The sequence below is a fragment of the Biomphalaria glabrata genome, chromosome 12, assembly GCF_947242115.1.
Source record: "Biomphalaria glabrata chromosome 12, xgBioGlab47.1, whole genome shotgun sequence".
In the NCBI taxonomy this organism is placed as follows: domain Eukaryota; kingdom Metazoa; phylum Mollusca; class Gastropoda; family Planorbidae; genus Biomphalaria; species Biomphalaria glabrata.
The window spans coordinates 26,287,803-26,304,929 of NC_074722.1; the positions used below are offsets into that span (position 1 = coordinate 26,287,803).

The following is a 17,127-nucleotide window of genomic DNA, read 5'->3' on the forward strand; positions in this document are numbered from 1 at the left end:
GATAAAAAAAAAACGTGTAAAAACTAACTTACATCATGATGTTGCTAAATATAATCCACCTGTATGTAATAAATATCCTTTAGTCAACAAGAGACCACAGGCTTACACAAGACGAATGAATAGCCAAAGTCTACGCTATGACACAAAATGCATGAGTCAGCTTCGTAAGGACTATAAAGAAATTTATGAGAGACCATCCAGGACTGGACGAGACAGCTAACAATAATACTCAGCAGTAAAAGAATATTAAAATAGGTGCACTGTAGAGGCAATCAATGTTCGAATCAGTGACTTGACAGTATACTGAGGCTTGTTGATAGGCCTGTGAACCTTCGCGTTGTCGTAAGAGGGAGGGGATGAAACGTCAATGACACAGTCTCAACACATCACACGAGAGTCTACCTGGCTCTCCTCTCCTCTTGCCCACTCAACCTTTATGCGTGCTACAGACTAAGATCTTACTCTTTTAATGTCCTCTTCCCCTACTTTCTCTTTTAATGTCCTCTCTTTCACTACTTTATTTTTTTTCATGTCCGCTCTTCTACTACGTTCTCTTTTCATGTCCTCTCTTCCACTATTTTCTTTTTTCAAGCACTACTTTCTCTTTAGATGTCCGCTCTTAAACTACTTTCTCATTTTATATCCTCTCTTTCACTACTCTTTTGATGTCCTCTCTTTTACCACTTTCTCTTTTCATGTCCTCTCTTTCACTACTTTCTCACTTTATATCCTCTCTTTCTCTACTCTTTTCATGTCCTCTCTTTCCCTTCTTTCTCTTTTCATGTCCTCTCTTTCCCTTCTTTCTCTTTTCATGTCCTCTCTTTCACTACTCTTTTCATGTCCTCTCTTTCACCATTTTCTCTTTTCATGTCATCTCTTACACCACTTTCTCTTTTCATGTCCTCTCTTTCACCACTTTCTCTTTTCATGTCCTCTCTTTCACTACTTTCTCTTTTAATGTCCTCTCTTTCACTACTTTATTCTTTTTCATGTCCGCTCTTCTACTACGTTCTCTTTTCATGTCCTCTCTTCCACTATTTTCTTTTTTCAAGCACTACTTTCTCTTTAGATGTCTGCTCTTACACTACTTTCTCATTTTATATCCTCTCTTTCACTACTCTTTTGATGTCCTCTCTTTTACCACTTTCTCTTTTCATGTCCTCTCTTTCACTACTTTCTCACTTTATATCCTCTCTTTCTCTACTCTTTTCATGTCCTCTCTTTCCCTTCTTTCTCTTTTCATGTCCTCTCTTTCCCTTCTTTCTCTTTTCATGTCCTCTCTTTCCCTTCTTTCTCTTTTCATGTCCTCTCTTTCACTACTCTTTTCATGTCCTCTCTTTCACCATTTTCTCTTTTCATGTCATCTCTTACACCACTTTCTCTTTTCATGTCCTCTCTTTCACCACTTTCTCTTTTCATGTCCTCTCTTTCACTACTTTCTCTTTTCATGTCCGCTCTTACACTAATTTCTCATTTTATACCCTCTCTTTCACTACTCTTTTCATGTCCTCTCTTTCACCACTTTCTCTTTTCATGCCCTCTCTTTCACCACTTTCTCTTTTCATGTCCTCTCTTTCACTACTTTCTCTTTTCATGTCCTCTCTTTCACCACTTTCTCTTTTCATGTCCGCTCTTACACTTATTTCTCATTTTATACCCTCTCTTTCACTACTCTTTTCATGTCCTCTCTTTCACCACTTTTTCTTTCATGTCCTCTCTTTCACCACTTTCTCTTTTCATGTCCTCTCTTTCACCACTTTCTATTTTTCATGTCCGCTCTTACACTAATTTCTCATTTTATACCCTCTCTTTCACTACTCTTTTCATGTCCTCTCTTTCACCACTTTTTCTTTCATGTCCTCTCTTTCACCGCTTTCTCTTTTCATGTCCTCTCTTTCACCACTTTCTCTTTTCATGTCCTCTCTTTCATCACTTTCTCTTTTCATGTCCTCTCTTTCACCACTTTCAATTTTCATGTCCTCTCTTTCCCTTATTTCTCTTTTCATGTCCTCTCTTTCACCACTTTCTCTTTTCATGTCCTCTCTTTCACCACTTTCTCTTTTCATGTCCTCTCTTTCACTACTTTCTCTTTTCATGTCCTCTCTTTCATCACTTTCTCTTTTCATGTCCTCTCTTTCACTACTTTCTCTTTTCATGTCCTCTCTCACACAAATTTCTATTTTCTTGTCCTCTCTCACACATATTTCTATTTTTCATGTCCTCTCTTTCACTACTTTGTTTCTCCTTTTCCCCCCACCTCAGGCCTACTCACTCTTTTTCTAAGGACTACGCTCGAATTTTTTAAATTTTATTTTCAAGTTTCTTTTTCTTCACCCCCCCCCCTCTCTCTTTCTCTTGAAGCGTGGTGGTCGAGTAGTAAAGCGCTTGGCTTCCGTACCGCGGGGCTCGAATGTGAATCCTAGTTAAAGAGAAACTCAGATGGTTTTGACAATTTTTGATATAATATGTGTTTTGATTTACAGATAATGAATATATTATTCTTTTGTTTTTATTAGCAATAATAACTTAGTAATTGATATTTTTCTGACGTAATTTTCCTGCGCATCCAAAACGGTCAGACTTTCACCGGGTTTCTATGTGACGTCACACATACCTATTAATTTAATCTATTGACTTACTGTATAACGGAAAACCATACAGCAAAGTTTACATTCTCGTAAAAGAAATATATCTTCGTCTATGCAGTTATAGATCTAGATCTTGTAAGCAAAGAAAAAAATGCGTGTTAAAGGAGATTTACATGCTTGACTAACCACGGCAGTGTGTATCTACTCGCCTGACCACTCAAGACACAACAAACACTATCGCTTGGTTGTCTTGTCATGACTGACTACACGTATTCTAGACTAACTTTACACTGACCAATTTGTTCGAATCAGTCAGACCTGCGATCTATTTACTTCTTGGGACAGGGAGGGGCTTAGATGAAAATGTTACTTTTTTTTTGAGTTGGTTATCCTAATATATATGCTTTTAAATCTATCTATCTATATATAACTGTACCATAGCACTTGACTAGGCCGTCACTAAGACTAACAGCCTAACAGCTACTGTAAGAATGAAGCGATACGATTGGTCAAATCTAGTTTCCTTTCAGTATTGTTGAGGAAAGTGACCTATGCCTAACCTAAAAACAAAATCTCAAAGATCTCCGTTTTGTTTTGTTTTTGAGATGTCAAGAATTTACTGACTAATTGATTAAATATAAATGTTTCTAAGCATTTAAATAAAAAATGGTAAAATGTTTAGTATTACAACTTTTTACGCAGAATTTAAATATGTCAATAACTCAAATTTGAACAACCATCGGAGTTTCCCTTTAAGACTGTGGTTTAATTTCAACTTAGGAATTTTCAGAATGCACCTTGTCTACCGAACTCTTGTAGGTATCTGATACATGCCTATTCTCTCTCTCTCTCTCTCTCGACCTCTGTTGGCCTGGCCTTAGCATAAAAGTTTATGTATTTATAGATTTGTTTACAGCTTTCAGACTCCCCATTCAGTCCAGCACACCTGTGCACTTCCGATCTATACGTTCTCTGCTTGCAGGGCATTGTTCAAATCCAGGAACAGCACTGATCAACAATGGTTCATTGTAAGCGATTATTTTTACTTTAAAAAACAATGTATTGACGTGTAGCTAAGTAGTTGTCACCACTAGCGCACACTTGAGTAGCCTATTCGAAAAAAAAACTAGCGTGACGAGAACAATCCTAAAGCTAGACATACAACATGCATATTATGTACATACTCTCGTGAACACAAATTAACATTTGAATGAAACACAAACAAGCAAAATAGAAAATCCTTTGAAAAACAACAACAACAACAAAAACTTTGGGGAAGACTTCTGCGTGTGCAACTAAACCTCTCAATAATATAAAAGTTATTTCCTTTTTATATATCAAACTAAATAATTAATTATCAATAATTAAAAGACTAATTGTTTTTTTTTATGATTCATGTTTTGTTAGGTAAAATAAATAATTGTGTAAAGTTTCAACTAGATCCGAGATTGGGTGTGGAGAAATAACATGTACAATTTTTTACCAGAGTGAGTTGATATAAGCTTTGTAACAAAATAAATGAATGAATGCAACGTAGACAACTTCTGAGAAACTATCTGGCTCACTCGTACGCTGCATACAATCCTGTATGGTACTTCAAATACTTCAACCACAGAGAAATTGAAGGTTAACACCATTTGCCAGTTAATTTTTATTAATTTTTTTATTTTGGTACTTAAAAAAAAAAAACGATCACCGGTTAATCTGACCAGAGAGAAGAGGGAAAGGCGAACAACTGGCGCCTAAATCAGTAAGCTTCGGGCAGGAGGGGCTTTGGTTGGCTACCCATCTAGGAGAAGGAAAACTCTGAATCCAAACCTCTGCTGCCTTGCGGCTATACCCAAACATGGGAAAGGCTTCGGGAGAAAACCCTGAGGAAAATCACGAGCTGGTGACGCTAAAGCAGATTGCTGCAAACTGACAGAGCCTGCGGCGCTACTGATCCCAAACTGTATCGGACATTCCGTTCCTTTGGTCTCATCAGCTGCGCGGAGAGGGGGGAACTGCTGTGTGGGCGACATCGTTCCGACCATAAACAATGCCCAGGCTTTCTTCTCGCTTACTCAAAGCCCAAATCCAAAAACTGGAGCGGACACTCCAGCTTCGCCTTTGGCGTCGGCCAAACACGGGAAGTGGCAGTTACCGGTTATAAGCCAAATGCTCAATTGACGTAGAGCAGAGCGCCAGGGTGGGAGGGATCCTAGGATACCAATGGACAGCTACCACCCGCCTTAAGTTGGGCAGCCCCCAGTCACTAAGGTGCTGTCACGTCATGCCTGCCTCGTTTGGGTACACGAGGATAGGACAAAATCTGAAAAGCAAGCACAAAGCCAATGTACCAGTCGACATGAAGGAAAAAAAAAGGAGCTCCACTCTTAACATGGAATGTGCGTAATTTACTAACTGGACTTAATGTGAACTTGCCAGACATAGAAGATGCCAGAAAATCCGCAAATATATATATATATCATGGGCGTAGCCAGGATTTTTTTTTCGGGGGGGGGGTGGATTTTTTTTTCTCCCCCCCCCCCGACTCCTCCCTCCCCCCCCCCCCGCGAATTTTTTTTTATATGTATTTATGTGTGTGTGTGTGTGTGTGTGTGTGTACATAATCTTTATTGCATTTTGACCCTTCATTCTTTCGGAAGACGTTTTTTGTGCCCTAGAATAGGTTCTTCCTGTAGTTTGTGGAAAAATTGTAGATTCCCCGCCAATACTAGCAAGGGGGTCTGGGGGAGCGCTAGGAGTTCCCTCAGCGCGGGGCGAAACCCCGCCGCCAAGCACGATTTCTGATATTGAAAGCCAACAAAATGCATATTCTGAGGTATTTCTCTATTAAAAAGTTTTATTTCAAAAACCTAATGTGCTATTCTTACTGACTTAGACCCTCCCGCGCCGTTTGGCGCATTTGCCGTCAAGCTGTTTCCATAAAATTGTAAATTCCCTGCCATTACTAGCAATGGGGTCTGGGGAGCGCTAAAATAAAAATCTGTCACTGGTAATGCCTGAAGCCTCTTCCCACCTGCCATGAGGACCTCAATGAATGAGTGGCGTCAAGTTGTACTAGGACAGTGATGCCCAACCTAATTCAACCTGCGGGCCATTTTAATTTCCGACATTCGTGTCGCGGGCCACATGACCAAAAAAGGTTAAAAAAAAAACAGCTTGAAATTGACCTGAAACTATTTCATTAAAAACCCGTGGATCTAGTAATTACATTAATAATTTGGTATAGTTGATGTTTATCCTTAATCTATTGTTTTCTACCTGTCTGGAAATGGCTTAAGTTCTCTATTTAAATTGTGAGCGACTTAGTAGTTAGCCTCGCCATTAAGTCATGTTTTTGTCTCTTTTTAATCCCATGGATCCTCCACGTCACAATTTGCTATATGTTGTTTATTGAAACAGCCAGACTTACTTTATAAAAAAAAAGTTTGTTGGCTAATTACCATGTTCGACAAAAAAGATCCGTTCAATGGTTCTGAAAGATTCATTAATTTCCTTTTCATAAAGGTACAAATGTTAAAGCTCGTGGTACCAATTTATCAGAGGAAAAGTGAGGGCCCTAACGTATGTAAAGATACATTTTTCAACCTATATATTTTTTAAAGGGGTGGGGAGATTTTCTACACTTTATACCGACGTTTCGGCGGGCCGGATGGAACCTCTTCACGGGCCGGATCTGGCCCGCTGGCCGTATTTTGAGCATCACTGTACTAGGATATCATTGCAACTCTTCTTATGCGTAATTCATTTTGTTGGAGAACATGTCCCGCAAACCTCATGCGTCGCTCTCTCACAATCTTACTAAAGGGTCGACTCCCAGTTCGGCATAGGATTTCCTTGATTTAAACCCGATCTCTATAACTGACTCCTAAAATCTGTGTTAGCCATCTTTGTTGAGCCACATTTAGTGTTTTTCAATTTCGGCAGATGACTATTCACTGCAGTTTATTGAGGGAGTCCTGCCACTGGTAAAAATGTGTAACCACTCTTGAATTCGCTCTTGGAATTAAGTGACTGTAGTTTGCTTTAGATTTTATATCGAAAAGAGAAGTTTTATCGTCAAAATCATCTGTTAGGGGTTTTCCACCTCAAAATGCTCTGTAGGGGGATCTTAAACTCAAAACCATCTGGAGGGGTTTTAAACTTTAAACAAACGTCATCTATAGAAGAGGGGTTTAAACTCAAAACCCCCGATTGGATTGGCTACGCTCAAATAATTTTAGTGTGTAATTTGCTTTTTTTTATATTAAAGAGGTATTTTAGCATTAAACCCCTCTGAATGGGGGTTTAAACTCAAAACCCCTTTTGGCAACGCTCATAGCATTTTCAGTGCGTAATTTGCTTTTTTTCTTACACTGAAGATGTATTTTTTAGCCTCAAACCCCCCTGGCGGGGGGTTTAAACTCAAAACCCCTTTGGCTGCGTTCATAGATTTAAGTGTGAGTAATTTGCTTTTATTTATATTGAAGAGGTACTTTTTAGCTTCAAACTCCACTGGAGGGGAGTTTAAACTCAAAACCCCTTTGACTACACTCAAAACATTTTGAGTGTATAATTTGCTTTGTTTTTATTATTAAAGAGGTATTTTTTACCTTCAAACCCCGCTGAAGTGGGGTTTAAACTAAAAACTAAGTCAAAACCCATTTAGCTACGCTCATAACATTTTGAGTGCGTAATTAACTTTTTTTTTATATTGAAGAGGGGGTTTATCGTAAATTTTGGAGGGGGTTTTAAAATCAAAATCTCCCTTATCTGTGCTCTTGGAATTAGGGTATTTTCGTTTGCATTTTTGTTTTGTTTTGTTTTATAGAAGAGGGGGGGGGTTAATTGCAAAAACCCCAAGTAGGGGGTTTAAAACTCAAAACCCATAGTAGGGGGTTTTAAACTCAAAACCCCTGGTAGGGGTTTTTAAACTCGAGCCCCCCTGGTAGGGGGTTTTAAACTCAAAACCCCCTGGTAAGGGGTTTTAAACTCAAAACTCCATTGGTTGTGCTGGGGCAATTGATGGTTTAGTATTAAAATCTCACCTAAAATAAACAAAATCAAAGCAAAAAATCATTCACTAAATTCCGATTCCCCCCACCATTTCATTTCGGGGGGGGGGGGGGGTTGAACCCCACCCCCCCCCCTGGCTACGCCCATGATATATATATATATATATATATATATATATATATATATATATATATATATATATATATATATATATATATATATATATATATATATAGAGAGAGAGAGAGAGAGAGAGAGAGAGAGAGAGAGAGAGAGTTCGTCCATCATGGTTTTGTCATCAAAGGGGTTGAGAGCTTTGTACTGGGGTTTTTTGCCTCTTCATGTGGCTTTTGAGACCTTTAAGAACCCGGAATGTCCGGTTGATTAATGGGTAGGTTATTCCACCTAGAGCTAGTGTCAAAAGCCTTGCTTCTTTTCTCTGACATTTTTCTTCTGCCAGCACTGTTCTCTTCTCCTCTGCAATATGTGCGCCAGTGAAGCATAAAGTCATGCTGTTTTCCCCTAAAGAAGTCACCAAGAACAACATCCTTATATTTTAATGTGTATGTGGGTTTTTCATAAATGGTTTGCCGCCGTTTGACGAAAGTTATTTTGGCGCTAGAAATTCCGGCGATAGACTCTCAAAACAGAAAAAAAAAAATTAAACAACTAAATATAGGTATGCATGCTGGACTGCCTTTCGGTCGTCTTGATGGTCCCGGGTTCATATCCTGCTCGCTGCCATCCAACATTGTCCTGCGGGAGATTTGGACTTCTTCAAGAAGAAGAAGAACAAGAAGAAGAAAACCACAAATGTTTTCCCTTAATAAAATAATAACAATTTGAAATGTTGTAACTAGGTCAGGATAACGTAGCTATTTATAATATGTTGCCCTATGACACCACGATGAATGGACATGAATGTTATGCTTCGCTGGCTTCCTTAAACGAAGGAGTACGTTACTATGCCCCTTCCCTATTTTGGCACTTCCCAAGTCTGCACCAGTTGTCCCATCCGGGCCCATCGTGACCTCCGTGCGATGGTGTCGGTCACATTGTAGCTTCGTCCAGGTTCCAAAATAGTGACCCGAGCTCACCTGCTTTCCATAACCTTCACCAAGTATTCAAGCACCTATTACCCCTAAGATTCCCCGATCTTATTAATCATTAGTATAAAGAGAACAACTTTCTTACCTGATGTGTGGTGATGATTTGTGTTTTTGATAATATTCATCTCAATGCTTGCAGTTGCCATCAATTATGGTTAACGTTAGGAGTTTAGTCTTTCCCGTCTTAGTGTGTATTTATTGAATAGGGTGTGTCAACGTATGATGGCTGTATACTGGATTATTATTGCTGTAGTAAGTAGGCCCCATACGAATTCTGAAAAGTAGGCCTACTCCTGAACAAGCAAACTAAAAAAAAAAACAAGCTATTTTAAAGCTCCTTTGCTGCACTGGATATCTCAGACATGCTGTGTAGTGTGTTTACGAAGCAAAACAACAAAAGCCTGCAAATATCTAGGTTGGCGCGGCTCAACGCTGTGTTACCCTCCAAAATAATCCATCTGGACGTTTGACCCCTCGTTCACCCATGATTAAATATCCCCCCCCCCTTTACAAATTGGTATAGTTTATTAACTCTAAATGTCAGAGAGTGTCGATCCAAACCGGCTACGTCTAGATCTAGTTGCGATTCTCCATTAGGCCTACTAAATAATATAGATCTAATCATCTAGGCCTATCTATATAGCTTAGATATTCGGAAACTCAACAAATCGGTGTTTCAAAAAGTAGCATTCCACTGCTATAAACACTAACCATATTCTTAAAGTACGTGCGATATGAAATTAGTTAAGTTAGTCTTTCCACAAGTCACTTGTGAGTTAGTAAACTTATTTGGACTTGTCGCTTTCGTAATCCCTTTATTAGCGGCCCCCGAAAGGGGAAAAGACGCTATTAGTTTTGTGCGAAATGTCTGTCCGTCTGACCGTCTGTCCGTCCGTCCCGTTTAGATCTCGTAAACTAGAAAAGATATTGAAAATCCGACATCACAATATTTTAGACCATTCAAAAGTTCTGATGCAACGGCTACTTTTTTTTTTTTCTGAAAGCGAAAAATCTAATTTTTAAAATCAGTTATGCAAGCAGTTTTTTAAAGAGAAAAAGCTAATTAGTATGCATTATAAGTTAGACCTAATTTAAAATGAATAGTTATCTTATAAATTTCATTTTCATGAACATTTTTTTTATTGCGGAATTTTTTATTATTTTTTTTTTTTTGAGGATTCGAATAAGAGATTGAGCCTTTTCAAAACAATTGGATCAATTATAAGACATCAGTTAGGCCAAGGGAGGCGCGGTGGCTGAGCGGTAAAGCGCTTGGCTTCCGAACTGGGGGTCCGGGTTCAAATCCTGGTGAAGACTGGGATTTTTTAACTTTGGAATCTTTGGGCGCCTCTGAATCCACTCAGCTCTAATGGGTACCTGACATTAGTTGGGGAAAAGTATAGGCGGTTGGTCGTTGTGCTGGCTACATGACACCCTCGCTAATCGTAGGCCACAAAAACAGATGAACTTTACATCGTCTGTCCTATAGACCACAAGGTCTGAAAGGGGAACTAGTTAGGCCAGATTCACATCTAACTTTACATTCACTTTCACCTATCCTTTGATCTGCGGGACCGTTGGGGCACTACACAAGATCTGTTAACCTTCTTTCTCCATTCTTATCTCTATTTGTCTTTGATATAATTTCATTTGCATGTTCTTTCTGAAAATATTGAAGCCTGCCTGGATGGACCTTTTCGGGGGCCGATTTTGAGTTTGTGTTTCCACACAACCTGTCTTTTGTGACCTTGTTTGTTTTACTTCTAGATGAGTGTTTATGTTATTACTGCTAATGAGTTTTTTAAAAGTCGATCTTTCATCAGTGCCTTTCCCAGACTTTCAAATCTAGCATGCGGCCTACTATGTTAGCTTAAGTCTATCAACATCTTTTCTTATACTATACAGACGTTGCTTCAAAAAATAATATGATTACGTCCTACGCGTCATACATCTAGTCATGCATGTTAACCAAAGACTTAAATTCTGCCAAGTCATTGGTTTTCCTGGCTGGCTCAGGCAACTCATTCCATGCACTAATAGCACTAGGGAAGAAAGAGCATTTGTACAAATTAGTCCTAGCATATGGAACGAGGAATGTGTCTTTGTGTGATATATTATAAGAAATTCTTTCAAATCAACAAAGAGGACTAAAATTTTATTTCAATACTAGAATAAGCGTTGCCTATATGGGAGCCCTTAAATTAGAACTAAGAAATAATTATTAACCTATAGGCTTAATAAACGTCACGAAGCTTACCAAGATTTACAGTACTAAAGTAACAGTGTAATTATATAACACAGAAACACAGACACTTCAGGACAGAGGACGAAGTAGTAAAGTAACAATAGTAGGCTCCTACGCTTTTGTAAAGCAATATTCAAAGTTTAGACTAAAAAAAAACCCACCTGACACCCCACCACCCCAAAAAAAAAAAAATTTATTCAGAACGACTACCTGATTTCTTAAACCAAAAGGCCTGTGCGTGTGGCATGGGAGACATATAGGCCTATCAATGGTTGCCTAAATCACGTAAGAAAACTATTGACTTATCTTATCAAAATACAGACATTACTTCAAAAAAGATGAAGACTTTGTAGAGCTGAAGTCTCTAGTTAATATAAATGAATAGATCAACACATGGATACGCAAAGGACGTTTTTTTTTCTTTGAAAGAGTGAATAAGATAATAATAATTATGGCTTTTATATAGCGCTACTTTCATGCTTAGCCTATAGCATGCTCAGAGCGCTTTGGTTCAATCTCAGTTGTGGACCAGTGTGGGGGGGGGTATCTATGAAAGGTTTTTCCGTGCTGCCTTCAGGCGCTCAGTAAACACAACTCTTCCACTGTCGAACCTCGAGCCCCCTTCATAGGTAGCCAAGCCAAGTTCAAGCGCACTTAGCCTCTCGACCACACTTCTGAGAACTATTATTAGCCACACGTGAGCCACATTAAAAAATATAACTACCACCTTTTTTTTAGAGTTTAATTACATGGATGTCAACATTTTTCCTGTTTTTATTCAATACTTGCTCAATGTATCTCAACCTTCTTCTTTATGGTGCCACAAATCTCTCCCAAAGAAATAAAAAAAAAGTAGGGATTTTGCGCCTGTGGTCTGCAATTTCATTGATGCTGAGAAGCTGAAATTTATTCTCCCGACGTCTACAGAAAACTTGTCACCTTAGTAAAAAAGGGCCAGGTCACATCCAATCTAATATATAGAGGGTGCGGAAGCGTTACTGAAATGTGACAGACATTTCGTTGCTCGTGTAGAGCACGCATGTCTAGATGTTTGTTTGTAAATGTTTTACATGTTTCGGATGTTCCTTCAGAGTTGGAGATAATGTTCAAATCTCCCCCATGACGACAGAGGATAGCTGCGGGCAGGGTATGAACTCAGGACGGTCGAGACGACTCAACAAGCGCGCATACCGCACGAGCAGGCAGCCAGCCATATAGAGTTTCAACGTCTTGCCAATCTGCTTGTAGCAGGCCTGTTTTGATAAGGAAAAAGGCATCAAAACGATGTAAAGGCGCTTGATAATCGCATTTCGGGAGCACAGTCCTTTCTGACACTAAAGAAACAACAACAACAAAAATTCGCTTGGTCGTAGATAAAGATGGGACTCGAACCCAGCTTTTAAAGTTCGGGTTCGGTCGGTCAGATTTAAGTTCGAGTTCGGTTCAGTTCGATGACGATTATAGTTCGGGTTTGGTTCAGTTCAGTCAGATCTAAAGTTCGGGTTCGGTTCGATGTTATGAAAGAGATAATAGCAAAAGCTATGTACATGTAATAATGTTCAATTCAATTTATTTAATAAGACAATGATGTCAAACTTTACCTAACATCCGGGCTATCTTAGCGGGCCACATAAAAGGAAAGATAAAAAAAACCCACATTTAACAAATAATAATGCACTTTTTTTTAGAAACCCGTAGATATAGTAGGCCTACTGACACCATTTTTACACTAATTCAATGTATATAGGAAGCATAGACTTATATGTACTATATGAGTCTATGATAGGAAGTTTTTCAGGAACCAACTTCTGAAAATCCTGCAGCATTACAGTATTTCATGTGAAATAAATGTGTTTTTATGTTTTGTAGTTTTTTGTTGAGTTCATTTAAATATGATGTAATGTCACTTTAAAAAGCCGAATCCCTCCACCGTGAGAGGTCTTCAAATTGAGGCAATTGCTTTCATTTCTCCGTCATACAAATGTCACTTCCATGTCTCATATCAAAAACAGTTTTACAACATTTTTCTCTGCTTATCCAGCGAACTTCACTGTCAAATAAAACGTCTTCGAATTCGGACTCTATTTCTATCAGAAAATTATTAGAAGTTTTGTGATTCAATGCTTGAGATGTTATACAATTGACAGAGCTAAACACGACATCCCGTGTCTGATTTAACACCTTCTCACAGTTCCGCTCGACTTGGCAATTTTTTCTAATAGCTCTTGCTACCAGTTCGCTATGACATCCAGCCATACTTCTGGCGGTATCAGTAATCACTCTTTCCAATTTCTTACAAAGAATGGGAACACCCTCTCTAAAATTTCTTTATGCAGGTATTTCCAGTAGTGTACTCGCCACATAGCAGTTTTCATCTTTGTGATTTTAAAATTGCTTTTTGTACCGCGAATAAGTACCAAGACTTGTGCGGTATCAGATATGTCGGCTTATTTTTTAATTCAGATTTCTAATAATTGTCATACGAAAAAGGGTGTAGGCTTCAACTGCATTCTTATTTTCATGACTTATTTCCTCTATCACTGATAATTACCCCCTTTTTACGAATTCACCGTCGAAAAAAAGGCTTCATTTCACTACTTAAAGTGTGAGCAACTCTGTAGAATTCTCTCAGCTCCGACTCATTTTCTTGTCCCTCCTTGGTAAATATTCTCGTCAATCCTCTAATCACTAGGCGTTATTTAGAAATCCTCTCTTCGCGGCTCAAGCTAAGAATGCCACCATAATTGTACATGATTTTGATTTCACAACGTTGTATAACCTTACGTTCTAGAAACAGCCACAAACAGGTCTATACAAATCAAACATTTTGGCTTATTTTCATGCTCCACAAAAACGTAAAAATCTGTCCAAATACCAAAAGAAGACAACTGAATATGATGCAGGAAAGATGCACACACAAGCTGGAAAGGACACGACCAGATCAAGACTGCAGTAGAACTTTTCAAGAATTAAATATAACTGTCAAATCATCTCGTTGAAAACTAAGTTTGTTTTTTTTTCGTACAAGAATATTGCAAAATCTTGATTCAGTTTGGTTAAGGAGTGGACAGTTCGTTCCATTCGGTTTGTACCGATCAGTTTTAAAGTTCGGGTTCGGTTCGGTCGTTAGTGGGGTTCGAGTTCGGTTCGTTCGGTTCGGGTTCGGCTCATTTCCCATCTCTAGCCGTAGACGTACTGAAATGTCTTCTGCCAGATATTGTGAGTCAATCGTGCTACAGATGACTCACATGAAAATTATTTAAAAGGTCTTAATTGGAAGGGAAAATGCGTCTTTTATTTTTAAGAGCTCCATTTTAAAACATTGTTAATGCTATTGTTTTATTAGCTCAAATTTAAAACATTGTTAATTCTATCGTTTTATTAGCTCAATTTTAAAACATTGTTAAGGCTATCGTTTTATTAGCTCAATTTTAAAACATTGTTAATTGTTCTATTCGTTAGATACTGCACTCCTCCTCTTCGAAGTCGAAGACAAGCCTTATATTATATATATGACCAATACTCAAAGATCAATACATAAAATGTTAAAAGATTTACTGCCTTTTGTCTTTCGTTGGCCCTTTCCAGAACACTCCGAGAGCAAAGGGGGGGGGGGGGTGAACTTACTCCAGTTCCCAGAAGACACCACGGCAAGGTCGGCGGGCACTGTCTCCCTTGTCCCTTAATCTCCTCTTGCGAATTCGCCCGACACCTTCGGTAATATCAACACATACAATAATGAACATAAGGTTACAGAGCGCTTATAGTTTCATTAGATCTTTAGCGACATAGAAGAGAGCACCGGGTTGCAGGACCGGTCTTAGGCCACTGCAACCTTCGCGGCAGCATTGGGCCCCGCACTTTCATAGGCCCAGCGCGAATTCTAGGTGTAAATTATTAAAATAAACCATTTTAACTTAAATTTCTGGAATTCTCATGAAATTGTAAAATATACGAAAAAGTCATGGAAATCTCCTGAAATTATTAAAAGCTTCTGAAAACTGATGCAAATCTCCTTAAAAAACAGACAAAGTTGTCATTTCTGGATGTCATTCAATATGAAAAACGCCAATCATACAAAACAACAACAAAAAACCGGCATTTTCAGCTTTCATTTAATAAAAATATAGGCCTAATAATAAGAGGAATTTTAACCAAAACAATAGTCACTGGCATACAAATATAGTTCTAAATCTATCTTAAAAAAAAATAAAAGCGATATTTTGCTAGTCGATAGTAAATCTAAAAGACAGCAGATCTGAATGTTTATCTTTTTGTTGAAAAACTATCATCTACTATGGCTCGTAAGGCTAATTTGACAGTGGTTTTGTACTTAGTAAAGAATGAATAAAATGCAAAGACGAATTTACTTTCTAATACAAAATCTTGTATTTCACTTATTATCCTTTTCACAACCCAGAATAGACCACGCGCTATCCGTTTCGCATAGGGCCCCGCAATCTCTAGGACCGGCACTGGCTGGTTGCACGCGGCTTCAGAACGAGACAGCTGGAGGTCACTCACAAATATGTAGGTCACAGCTGGGGCTGCGTAACCACGGGAAATACTGCATTCGTCATTAATCTCCAGACTCAAGACAAGCCTTATTATAATTATTTAGATCTTTACGACTATTAGATATATATATGTTAATATATACTTTTTTTTTAAATTTGAACATTTGATTTGAATTTGTACTTTTAATTTGGAATGCTACGTTTTAACTCATTTTATGCAAATAAAAACCAATGTAATACATTTAAACACTGAAACTATGAAGAACATCTCTTGTATCAAAATATAGCTACCCAGGTTTTACATAGTGTAATAAATGAAGACATAAACAACAGGATAGCCAAGGCAATGGCCACCATGTCACGGTTGCAGAAAAGAGTCTGGGACAACATATTGCTGACTAGCAGGACTAAAGCCCTAGTCTACCGGACCTGTGTGTTGAGCACCTTGCTGTACGGAAGTGAAACATGGTCAACCTACTCATGGCAGGAAAAAAAGCTGAATGTCTTCCACCTCCGATGCCTAAGGCGGATCTTTAAAATAAGGTGGCAAGATAAGATAACAAATGAGGAAGTGCTACATAGAGCAGGATGCCAGGACATCCGCTCTGTTATCAGCAGCAGACGCCTTGGCTGGCTTGGCCACGTTCGTAGAATGCCAGTAGGTCGACTTCCACAGGACATCCTGTATGGCGATCTAATTGAAGGCAGGAGAGCCGCTGGTCGCCCACTTTTACGTTATACGGATGTATGCAAACGCGACATGAAGCTCTTCAAAATCGACACTGGCAACTGGGAAGAGGTGGCACTGGACAGATCCACATGGAGAGAGAGCATAAAGGAAGGGTCACAGATTGCAGATGTCATACACAACAGAAGCAGAAAGAAGGGTGAAAATGCAATGGCGCCTGGTGATTTTATATGCCCAACCTGTGATCGCAGCTGTGTATCAAGGATTGGCCTCTTTAGTCACACAAGAAGTTGCAAAGGGAAAAGATCGTCTCGCGAGACGTAAAATGCCACAGAATAAATGAAGGGAGGAAACTCAACGAAACTTATTATTTACACTGAGACACGACAAAGACATAAAGGACATCTGCCTTGAGCACAGCATCTTCTTTTCGGCTCTAGACTTGGGCGGTAATCTTTCTCTCCTTCTTATGTCAACATCCTTCTTAGACTAGTCTCTAAAAGTGCGCACCTTCTGCACTATGTTGGAAGGTGGTGTGCATGGCGGGGTTATATATAACCATAGACATATGAATTACATATGAATGTAGATATGTGTGGTAGATCCGAATGTAAATTTTATTATTTACAATTAATGTTAGACAACCGTGTGAGAAAAATAATAATTTCTAAGCAATGTGTTATCTCCCTATAACACTTTCATTTTTACAATAAGGCTAATACTATGGCTTTACGACATGCAATTGCTTTTAACTTAAGAACACAATTGTGACAACTACAAAATAAAAGAGCTATTTCTATCCCATACTAGATATTTATATTTTAGCTTTGCATTTTTAAGCTTTTATTAGCATTTCTCAGGTCTACGATTCGATCTCTCTCTCTATTATATCAAATGATTAAAATTAAATGTTTCTGGCTGTAAACAAACTAAAAGGCCTAACCGACAAATGACGTCGTCTCTCGCGATATTTAATCAA

General features: G+C 38.6%; 1 protein-coding gene across 2 annotated transcripts in view; it reads right to left on the reverse strand.

Annotated features, from left to right (window-relative positions):
* LOC106053666 (putative transporter SVOPL) overlaps positions 1 to 9,079 on the reverse strand; it is a 32,395-nt gene extending 23,316 nt beyond the window's left edge. The window contains exon 1 of one of the 2 annotated variants that reach the window (XM_056005529.1): positions 8,784 to 9,079. The gene's annotated coding sequence lies outside the window, so the exon portion shown is untranslated. Of the gene's footprint in view, positions 1 to 32; positions 947 to 8,783 lie in introns of those variants that run through there. The other variant, XM_056005528.1, reaches the window with a different exon arrangement.
* Between the last annotated feature and the right edge of the window lie 8,048 nt (positions 9,080 to 17,127).